We start from the raw sequence: 10,982 nt of genomic DNA on the forward strand, positions 1-10,982 counted from the left end.
TCGAAACAGATTTGCCAACATGACTAATAGAAAATTTGCTAAGTTGCTACTAAAAAAATTATGCCGTTAGAAAATAGTGCCATAAAATATGCTAACTTTTTCAAGGTCAAATAAAACGTTATTTAATTTTAAATGTTTAATAATCAACTAACTAAATATATTTTATGTTTTAATCAATTATATTGTCGCTGATTGACAGATTGCCGACAATGGCAAAGGTAATCTTAATAATTTTGAAACAGGATAAAAATTATTCTGCCAAAAGTCTTGTCCCTTTATACCAACTTGTAAGTGCGATAGGGACAAACTTTTGTCAGTGGAATTATTTCGTGTCTATTGTTTATTTCATTGTTAAATTTTATTAGCTACTCGCACTGGCTTCGCACGGGTGTACATGTATTATATATATAAATCTTCCTCTTGAATCACTCTATCTATTTAAAAATTCTGCTTTTAATTTCGTTGCGTAGATTTAAAAATGTAAGCATACATAGGGACAGACAGCGACAGCGACTCTATTTTATATTATGTAATGATAATAAGTCATAATAATTCTTATAAACATACGTTAGATGCCGAAGAAAAATAAATATGCTAAACAACGTAAAAATATGCCAAATCTACATAAAATTTGCTAAAATCCTGATAGTGGTCTGAAGTAGGAACGAAGTTAAATTTACATTTTCCTATATATATATAATAAAGTACTCTGTGATTTACATCAAACAAACGAAATAAAGAATAGTGATGTTTACGACTGTAATGGGAATTCTGTGTGAGATGTCTGTGTCTATAGTCGTATTTTTAATTAGACGAAGTCAACTGACGTTTACTGTGTTGTCAGTATTTGATAAAATAAAAATAGTGTTGTGACAAAGTGAATAATTGAAAAAAATCCTGAATTAATGGAATTGCCTCAATTGTCTAGTCTAGTGAATAGTTAGTGTTACGAACTGCCGATATCGGGTACGGGGTTCGAATTTTAGCTGTGCTTTATACATACCAACAAGTTTTCGACAACTATGTTCCTCTAGTATCTACCTATACTGAATACAGAGTATTTGAAACATGAAGAAAAAAATTGCGAGGAAACTTTTAAGACTGTCCTATTTACAATACATCATGTAGTTAAAACTATAGATGTATAAAATATCTAACATAATATAGTTAGGTAATAAAAATAAAAAACTTGGCTTATTACAAAGTTTGTTTTTATTCATCATCAGATAAAAAAATCATTGTTGCTTTCGGTGACATTAATTATAAATCTGTCTGAAAAATTGACAATAATTTATCTTTGAAACAGTGTTTTGGTCCACGTTTCTCCAGAGACTGAAATTGTTCATTTTCTTTGTATTCTTTTAACACATTGTAGACTGAGGTCACACCAATTCCCAAAAAGTTAGCTGTTTTTGAAATACATTATTTTTTTTCGGGAGCCTCAATAGGTAATAGTGATGCAACTTTCTCCTCAAATACGTGTTTGTAGACGTTTTGTATCATAAGTTTTTCGGTAACGCTTAAAGCAATCCGTGGTCTCTTCTTTCTTGGAGACAAGCTTTGGCTTGACATGCATGGTTGAGGATCCATTTCCATCCATCCATGAGGAGAATACATTGGTACGAAACAATATAGCAAATATACAATATACACTATTACAACAAACACAACAGAAGGAAAAAATTATCAAAAACAATAACAAAACAGTGTGAGCGCAAAAAAAAGCATTCGTGCTCTCAGACCAGAGGTTAGAAGCCGAATTACGAACAAAATGACGACCGACGCTCGCGACGTTGACGATGACGTGTTGGCACTAATGGCTACTAGTGCCACAGCGCGCTTTGTAATAAGCTGTCAAATAACTGATTGTAGTTACATAACACTAGTAACTTATATCAGAACACTTTCATACAACTTTATTGTAAAATAGAAATAATATTATTTTGTAGTTTGAAATGATTAACTATTCACACTCATTGTTCATTCATCTGACCGAGAACTGAACGCATCACTATTACTTTAAATATGGCAACATTATTTCATAACGTGACATTAGCTACTGTCAGTTAGCTTCGCCCTCTTGAGTAGTATATTCTTTGGCTTCGCCTAATTAAAAATACTACTATAAACCTCTTAACAATTTTATTGTTTTTATTACCAAGACTACACAGTCAACTAACTACCATCATGAAATTAAACATGGTTCTCCGAGTATACACCCTTCATTGGACTCAATGCAGTTGTCGACAAGAACCAAGAATGTTTTATTTACGATGTTTCCTACAAGGTGAGCCACTTGAAATTATAAAAAAAACCTACCAATAGTGTCAGCAAGTTACCAGGAAGTAAAACAATTATTAAAATGTTTCTAAGCTAATTTGTACAAAATAACATACATACAAAACATGTAAAATTACACCATTAATCTTCCTAAAAATAAATATATAAACAAGACAATTTGTAATAAAAAACAAAATCAACAGCTTGCAATCAAGCAATTAACTACATTGAAAATTTTCAATTATAACATTGACAATTGGGACCCTCTTATAATGTGCATTCTTGAAAGAAAATCGGATGTGTATTATGAGTTAGATATAGGGAATTTCAACCCATTGGGTATCATAAACCTACTGTCAATACCCTTATTGATTTCTTAGGGAAATGAGCCCTTGTACTTGAGAATGCTGCAGAGCTATAGGTGCAGTAGTCTCCGAAGGCAACCAATATTGCAACCAGCATTGGTTTGCCAGGATCTACATCCAGGAAGTCAGCACCGCCGCCAACAGCCTGCACTCAATGTAGGTTGAAATGTAAAATAAATTATTTGTTCAAAATTTAAACTAATGACAGCTGCAAATCAAATAAACAACAGTTTGTAAAACAAAGAACAATGGAACTGAAGTGCATGTGAAAACATTGCTTGACAGTGGTTCACAAGTATAATTTGCACCCCAGAAATAGGTATTGGTCATAATAACAAAATAGTTAAGCATTTTAACCATATGCCATGTTATCCACAAAAATGCATTAAATTAGTAGTATAGTAATTTAATATTAATCTGACACTAGCCGACAGGGATTTTATATGCCAAGTAACATGCATATATTATAATTGGCTGATATCTTCTCCCAGGTGTTCCTGCCCTCTGAGCGTCATGTTATCATTCATGTGTTGCTGCTATAGAAAGACGGCACGAGTAAACTTCAACCTCGTGTCCTTAATACTCAATTTAGCCATGTTATTGCAGGTTTGGTTCTAACATTTCAAAATTCACACAGTCAATAATACTCATCTCTGGTTTGGAAATGTCTTGTTTTTCTGTAGTGTTTTCAGAATATTTATCAGAACATGACCATTGTAAAAAATATTTTGTGAATCTGTAAAATTTCATAGTCAATACAATACAATAGTTTCTCTGCTTCCTTAAGTTACCATTAGAAACTATAAAGAAAACACTTGGGATTTCCTGTAATTTAGCCATGAAATGGTTTCGAAATCTAAAAATTACATTTCAAAAAGATATTTACTTCATGATCTATATAATAAAAATATTCATGCCTATATACGACCAATACCAACATGACTCGTCTTCTCATCCTGTCTATTTTTTGCCAGTTATTGCAGTAGGTTGGATAAATGAACTACCAAGTGACATGCAGTGTTTTATGTGTCAATCAAGATCAAAAAGACTCTCTGAATGATAAGCCAATAGAATGTCCTGCTGCATGGTCCAAAAAGAAGTAATAGAGATAGTATTATTGCTTTAAACTACAAAATATAATATATTCTTGTAACATGTATTAAAAATATGTTTAGACAAATCCTGTTAAATTCTAAGCATAGATCTTTACAGAATATCCTATGAAGATATGCCTCTAAGGATACTATGCAATGTATACAGTTAAATACTGTTACATATGGGCTTAAAACCTATCCTAGTTGCCCACAAGTTGCCTAAAGGAGTTAGCCAATAAAGATAAAGTGGAATATCCATTGGCTGCATATATTTATTTATAATTATGTCTTTGTTAATGTCATTCTTGTCTTGAATCACAACAAATCCTTGAGTTCATAATTGAGTCAAATTTTCTTTCCCTATTAGAGATAGGCAGCTTTCAACTTCACTAATGGTTCTCAAATTATTAAAATTTTGATTTAGAAAGGGACAATCACTACCTTAAAGCACTAGGTATCAATTATACAGATTCATTTATGATTTCATATCCAAAAAATAATGATCATGCCTTGTACTAAGCATAAAATTGTAAGTTGTTTTGGGCAATTTTATGCTTGGTTAGCTGGACTTATTGTGGACAATGCCCAGGTTTTGGGCAAGCACAAATTGCATGGCAATCACAGCTGCCTGATGAGTTGCTAAAACTGCGTGACATGTCCATATTAAATGTACCGAGCTATGCAAGTTTGGGTAATGCTTGTTATATTAAAATTGTAGATTTCTGAAAAAATTCTAAACAGGGATGACTGGAAGGGAAAAACATATTACGTCCACCCCAAATACATGGGATATGGAAGAAGCAGATGATGACAGATTTGTGATGCCTCGAGTACTACCGCTTGTGCTGTACAAATGTGTCGACAGAAGATAGATTTTCGTGCTGCCGAACAGGTAATGTTAATGTTACTTTACTCTGTTCTAAGTCTGTACTAAATCAAAACATATCCGTCTCTAGGCTTGAGGTCAGTGCTGTTGTACTGTTTGCAAAATTAACTGCTAGAACCTGTATAAGCTGAAAAACTATATTTATTACAATGAACTTATTCTGTGGTAGGTTTAGGATAGGTTTACTTAAATTAGTTTTAAAAGCTGTTAATTTAAAATCTGACTCACAAATTGTATTAGCGTGAATTAACACTAATATCAATATATTGAATCCATATATGGTGAACGGAGTTAGGATAATTTCACAGTTAACAATTAATTGCATTTGATCTTATATCAATTCAAAGGAGAAACCGGCAGGCTGCACTTGTAGAAGCCTCCAAGCCAACAAGCTGGAGGATATGGTTCTGAATCCTCCTGTGGTGGTATGGTCCAGGAACCCCACTCAGTGCTTATTACAAGGTAATAGAACATGACTTACCATTACCCTGGGACTTACCAGAGATTAAATCTGTTTCGATTTTTATGTGCAATGGGTTGTACAGGCCCTGATAGCAACTACCTATGTACCTGATAGTCCTCATAAAAAATTACAACACTATACAATAATTACATCTGTGTGAGGCTGGAATGGAACACTAGTTTGTAATATTAGTGAGCACAATAAAGATAAATTATTGCCAAACTATTTCAAATCTTAATGTTTCATTATTTTCGAGGTAAAGGCTTGGTGTGCCTGCTTATGCTAACAAAATACGCTGGCGGTTTAACAATGGAGTATACAAGGAAGTTTAGTCTTTTAGCCCATTTGCCCATTCTGGCGAATTCACAAGGAAATTAACTATTGATAATTTTCAGGAGAGGGACTGATTTATTATTTGATTATAGGTGTACTCAAAAATGCTACAGAATATGAAATAACCGGGCATGGTAAGATTATGAAGACTACTGTGACAGGAGTTGAAAGATTCCATAAAACTTTGGAAGAAGCTCAAGCTGATCAACTAGGTGCGCTGGTCCACCATAAAGAGTTAATAAATAAAACGAGGAATGGTTATGGTTAAGCCTGGTACAGTTCACCTCATGATAATATTGGAGCTGCTGTTTATATACTGAGCAAGTGGACATTCAAAGCTATTCACATCATTCATCCAGTTACAAATGTTTGTTCTCAATCACAGGGGATTGTGCATCTCATAATTCTTGATAAAGAAAGTTTAATGCCAGGAGAAGATGCAAAGTAAGTTCTGAATTCTAAATACAGTTTAAATAATGATTTAACCTTCCGCCACATAAATAAATTTATTTATTTATTATTTATTATTCAGCAAATCTACTTAGACTAATTATGCCATATTATTTTATTGCATGGTAAATTCTTCCTGTTTATATTACTGGATCATGGTCATAGTAACATAATTCTTGATATATTCTCATTTCCCTGGGTACATCTAAATATGTATAAAGTGGCAAGTGGCGAGCTAACCAACATTTCTAGCATTAATTTGATTTGTTATTGGTGTTTCCATTACTGGAGAGTGAGTTAGAAATATAAATTAACTTATTGATCTCTACTTGAACCTAAATGTAATGTAAACTACTGATGTAGCCGCAACACTCATGTTACTATTATATGTATTATTTATGTTTTGTTATAGGTTGAATATAAAATGAAAATATGAACGCTGTAAATGGAGATTAGATTAACTAACCTTAGCAACTGGAGTTGACAATAATTTATCTGATGACGAAAGATTGACTGGTTTAGATAGCAAGAAAGGACGAGAAAAGGCCTCAGCAAAGTAAAATATGTAATTGGATTTCATTTTAAGCCTAGTCCTGTAATGTGAACTACATTGTTATGTTATGCATATAAAATGATTAAAATACTATAAAAAGAATGTGTTTTATTGTTGTATTGTTACATGGAATGAATAGGGTGTTCATTCATAACCAGTATATATAAATATACATGCTATCGATACACTTAGACTCGTCTCAAAGTGGATGATAGGATGAGTACTAAGTCAGGACAGTCAGTTCATTGTGGCAAATTCACCAGGAATTAACCATGATTCTCTCTTTGTAACAATGGACAACTTATTTGTAATTAAAATTACACCTCTACAGTTGAACTAAAATCACAAGTAGACCTACCTTTAGTTCTGTGAATAGACTAACTCCTCAGAAAATAGCACGAACTCAATTATATAAATTCAGGCAATGAAACTATTTTTAAAATGTATTAGCTTTTCCATCCACCCCTACAAGCGCCTTACATACTAAAGAAATGAAGTATTTGTATCAGTTGTCTAGTACCTAATAAGCTCTGCATAGCTTGGGAGTCGATGGACCATACATCAGACTGTGTAATTCACACAGTCTGATGGATGGTCCATCGACTACAATTATTATTCAAGTATTTTGTAAATTGAATTATATACTTTCAACAAAATTCAATATTCAATTGCTTTTTTAAACTACAGTATGCATATGTTAAATTAATCTAAATTATAAATGTTTTAATAAAATGATCATCTTTGCATTTTTTAAAAAGTTACACAAATTTATTAGGAGATATTGCCAGTCCTTGTTTAAAAACAATAGAATTTTACTGGAGATAGGTCACAACAGCTGCTGTCTATATTATTATCCAATGTTTTGAATAGGTAAACAAAAGTAAAGAAAACAATGTATTTAAAAGCTTTTATTATATATTACGAACCTGAATAAATAACGATATTATTCACCAACTAGTTATATTTTACACATTCCAAATCAAGAAGCAGATTAAAATTACTTTTTATTAGGATACAACCTTTATCTATTATTATTTTCTATAGTTTTATATCAGAACTTGTATAGAAATACAATGTTTTTCAAAGCATTTTCTTTTGATATGGTCACATTTACATTTGTGATGTGATATATAGGTATGTATAAAAGTGTTATTGAAATTAATTATCAATATTATCTTCTTCCATTGTAATGTGTTATGAAACAGCTTAACATTATATTTAATCTTAATAGAGCTTAATGGAATAAAACATTGTTTTAATTGATAATTTCAGTTTAGTATATATGATTTATATGCAGTTTTACTTCCAGTTGTTTTTTACTTTATTGTTAAACAAAGAAAGTTAAATATATCTGGTCGGAGCAGGTCATGAACACTAATTAGACTTTTTGCTTATGCAATAGCATATGCTGGTTGGTGGTCACTCTATTCTCCCAAATTTGAATTTAAAAATGAATCTGTATTATTGTAAATATATCCAACATTTATTTGAAACAAAGCTGAGTTTTTGTCAGTTCTTCTCATCTCGAAAACATTCCAAACTGTCGAGTCTGTAGTAGACCTATATGAATAAAGATATTTTGTATATATTATTAGGAGGGCACAGAAAATTTTGTTCTATACATTATTTTCTATATATCATCAAAATTTGCATGCCCATGAATTGGGGTAATTAAACAGTTGTCAATAATATTATTAGCATGATCTAACTGTATAATATGCAAATAAAAATTAATTTAATTTAATTTTTAACTAGCCTGCATTCTGATTGTAGATTGCCTGATCTTCCTTAACTTGTTTTCATTTGTTTCTTCAGTTGTAGGGCCATTGTAATTTCAGGGGGTAATAGTGCAGGCACAGACACAAACAAGTTGCTATCACCCATTAATTTTCTTGCAAGCCATATGAAAGGTTTTTCAAAATTGTAATTTCACATACCAGAGATTTCATAATACTAAAATACGACATAGTAAGTATTAGAAACCTACTATTATTAGTATTAAAGAAATTAACTTTATCAGAATAATAGTAATTAGTTTGGAAAATCAAAACTAATTACTATTATTCTGATAACAATAACAATCAAACATATTTGGCAAATAAATATAAATGGATTAGTCCTGGTTGTTATCTTCCAATTAGTTAAATAGAGCTTTAATTTTTTTAGACAACATCAACTTGTTTTGTACGGACAAAGAATGTTATTGATTAAATAAGAAATACAACTGACTCAAATAAAACAAGAGTTCTATCATTTGATATTCATATCAGTAATTAATAAAGCTCACCTGAAGATTCTTTTTCCTGTGGAACACAATTGAATTTGCTGGCCTTTTCTGTTTACTTTGTGGCCACATAGTACAATTCAAATGCCTTCATATTCATGTTCCAAGTCCCTGTGCCAGTTTCATACATTTTTGTAAGTAACATGAGAGGTCACACAAATATTATGATAACTTATCAACCTTCAACATAGTAACTATCTTCTAGAGCTCTATACTTTTTTTAGCCAGCAGTATCCCAAACTTTAAATGTTATAGCCTTCCGATTGGTGCAGTACACCAAAGTAAATATATAATAAAATCCCGGAAACCATAAAACAAGAAGATAAAATTAATTAATTTAAAAAAAGGCTTAAAGAACTACTGACCGACAAAGCTTACTATACAGTAAAATAATTTTTAACAGACGTACTATAGGAGCTAACTGGACACTACAACAGATCTAAATTTTAAATTTTATTATGGGAATGAGTCATCTACGAAATTGCCATACTCTTTAAACAGAGTCCATGTGTATTGTTAATTTATCATATGTAAATTTATGTATATGCATGTGCAATTATAAATAAATAAATAAAGAAATACTTTGTCTGTCTGTGGTGACATTTTTTATGAATTACAGGTTATATACATTTGGAATACCTACTATGGCATCAATCCTCTCTTCCAAATTGTAAAGTGGAATCAACATGTTAACCCTCCACCAGTGGTTATTCAATTTCGTCGCATTTCTGTTGCCTTTGCTTTAGTGTGACGTTTTTTTAAATGCCAGTACCTATTATTTTAAAAACAAAATATAAGCAGTTTTAGGTTATGCATGAAACAAAAAAATGTTTTAGATGTAAAACACTCCTTAGCCGTGCTGTAAAAGTGATTTCTATATCTCAGGAGTCTTAACAACTCCTATGCCTCCACCATTATTATTGTTATTAACAAACTTATTCCAATTATTTATTAAACCTATATATATTGGGTTTGCTGTACTGCCCAATGATTATAATAATAACTATGGACGATTCACACCGTTATCCATTTCCAAGATTAGCAGAGCTCCTGTTATGGGTACTGGACAACTGATATAAATATTTTTTTTTGTAAATACATACAAAATATACATAGCAAACAACAAGACTAATACAAACAATCATACTTTTGGATACAAATGTTTGTACTGTGCAAGGAATCAAACCCATAATCAGATGTAAGGCGGTGTCTAAACCGCTAGACCATCGAAGCCATGTACAACGTACCTCAAATCTTTAAGGAGTACAACTTTATATACATAAATTTAAGAGGCCGCGCTGTTAACGATTAGAATAGAAGGCTGACATTTTTTTTGTACACTTTTTAAATAAGCAATTTACTAATAATATTACTTAAATGTTTCATTAAAATCTTTTTGCGTGATAGAGTAACAAACATAATTCTTGATTAAGATCATAACAATTTCAATAAATTATTATTATCTAATTGCCATTTTCCTATATTAAATAGATATTTAACTAGTTAGTCATAAATTGTGCAAATTTTACTCGGATACTCCGAAATTTGGCGGCTTGTCGGCATATATACACAAGTCCTGCTTATATTACAAAGACAAAGTAAATGAGTTAGCTGCATAAAATTCTTCTTCAGTCGTTAGCCGTTCTTATAATGTCAGTCCATCTCGTTAAAACATACCTGTATAATTAGAATAATCATACCTACTTAATTTTTAAAATTCAATCAAATATCAATTAATAAATTTAAAATAAATAAACAAGAAATAAATGATAGAATTTACCTTATAATATTTTGAAGGAAAAAAATCGTTTCAATTTCAAAACAATCAACAAGTCTATCAACCCAACAAATTAAAAGGTACCCATCTAAATGTATAAGCTATCTAGGGTTCTACCTTTTTAAATTTATCGAATTAATAAGATTCGCTGCAATTTCATAGTAGTGTTTTGTTTGATAGTTTTTTTAATAATATTTCATTCATGGCCATGGATACAAGTCCTTCAGTCGAACGCATTTTATAAACTGAAATGATTTTATAAATTTCAGCAAAAACGACTTCATATAGTCTTAAATAAATAGATAATTAAATTAATAATAAATATTTATTTAACTTAATCTATTTATTTAACTTCAACAGAAAAAAGCCGTTCAGTTCATAAAAATGACGTCACTTACTTAACGGAAGCTTTCTTTATACTGTTAATTAAATATGTATTGGGCAATTAGTACTCACTTGACATTACCATAAAATTTCTTTTTTGGTAACTCTAATCA

General features: G+C 31.0%; 2 long non-coding RNA genes across 6 annotated transcripts; one reads left to right on the forward strand and one right to left on the reverse strand.

Moving 5' to 3' along the window:
* Nucleotides 1-2,130: 2,130 nt before the first annotated feature.
* On the forward strand, nt 2,131-5,739 carry LOC131853033 (uncharacterized). 3 transcript variants are annotated; one of them, XR_009357967.1, is made up of 5 exons: nt 2,131-2,287; nt 2,661-2,801; nt 3,137-3,251; nt 4,458-5,087; nt 5,514-5,739. It is a non-coding gene; the product is annotated as an uncharacterized LOC131853033 (long non-coding RNA). The 3 variants fall into 3 exon arrangements; XR_009357965.1 differs by lacking the exon at nt 2,661-2,801; XR_009357966.1 differs by lacking the exon at nt 2,131-2,287 and having other exon boundaries at nt 2,311-2,801.
* Nucleotides 5,740-7,919: 2,180 nt separating this feature from the next.
* On the reverse strand, nt 7,920-10,646 carry LOC131853038 (uncharacterized). Of its 3 annotated transcripts, none has more exons than XR_009357969.1 (4): nt 10,489-10,646; nt 9,352-9,480; nt 8,712-8,819; nt 7,920-7,984 (listed from the first exon to the last, which is right to left on the reverse strand). It is a non-coding gene; the product is annotated as an uncharacterized LOC131853038 (long non-coding RNA). The 3 variants fall into 3 exon arrangements; XR_009357968.1 differs by having other exon boundaries at nt 8,712-8,964; XR_009357970.1 differs by having other exon boundaries at nt 8,712-8,964; nt 9,348-9,480.
* Between the last annotated feature and the right edge of the window lie 336 nt (nt 10,647-10,982).

The sequence above is a fragment of the Achroia grisella genome, unplaced genomic scaffold (genome assembly GCF_030625045.1).
Source record: "Achroia grisella isolate CSIRO2021 unplaced genomic scaffold, CSIRO_AGI_Agris_v1 utg874, whole genome shotgun sequence".
In the NCBI taxonomy this organism is placed as follows: domain Eukaryota; kingdom Metazoa; phylum Arthropoda; class Insecta; order Lepidoptera; family Pyralidae; genus Achroia; species Achroia grisella.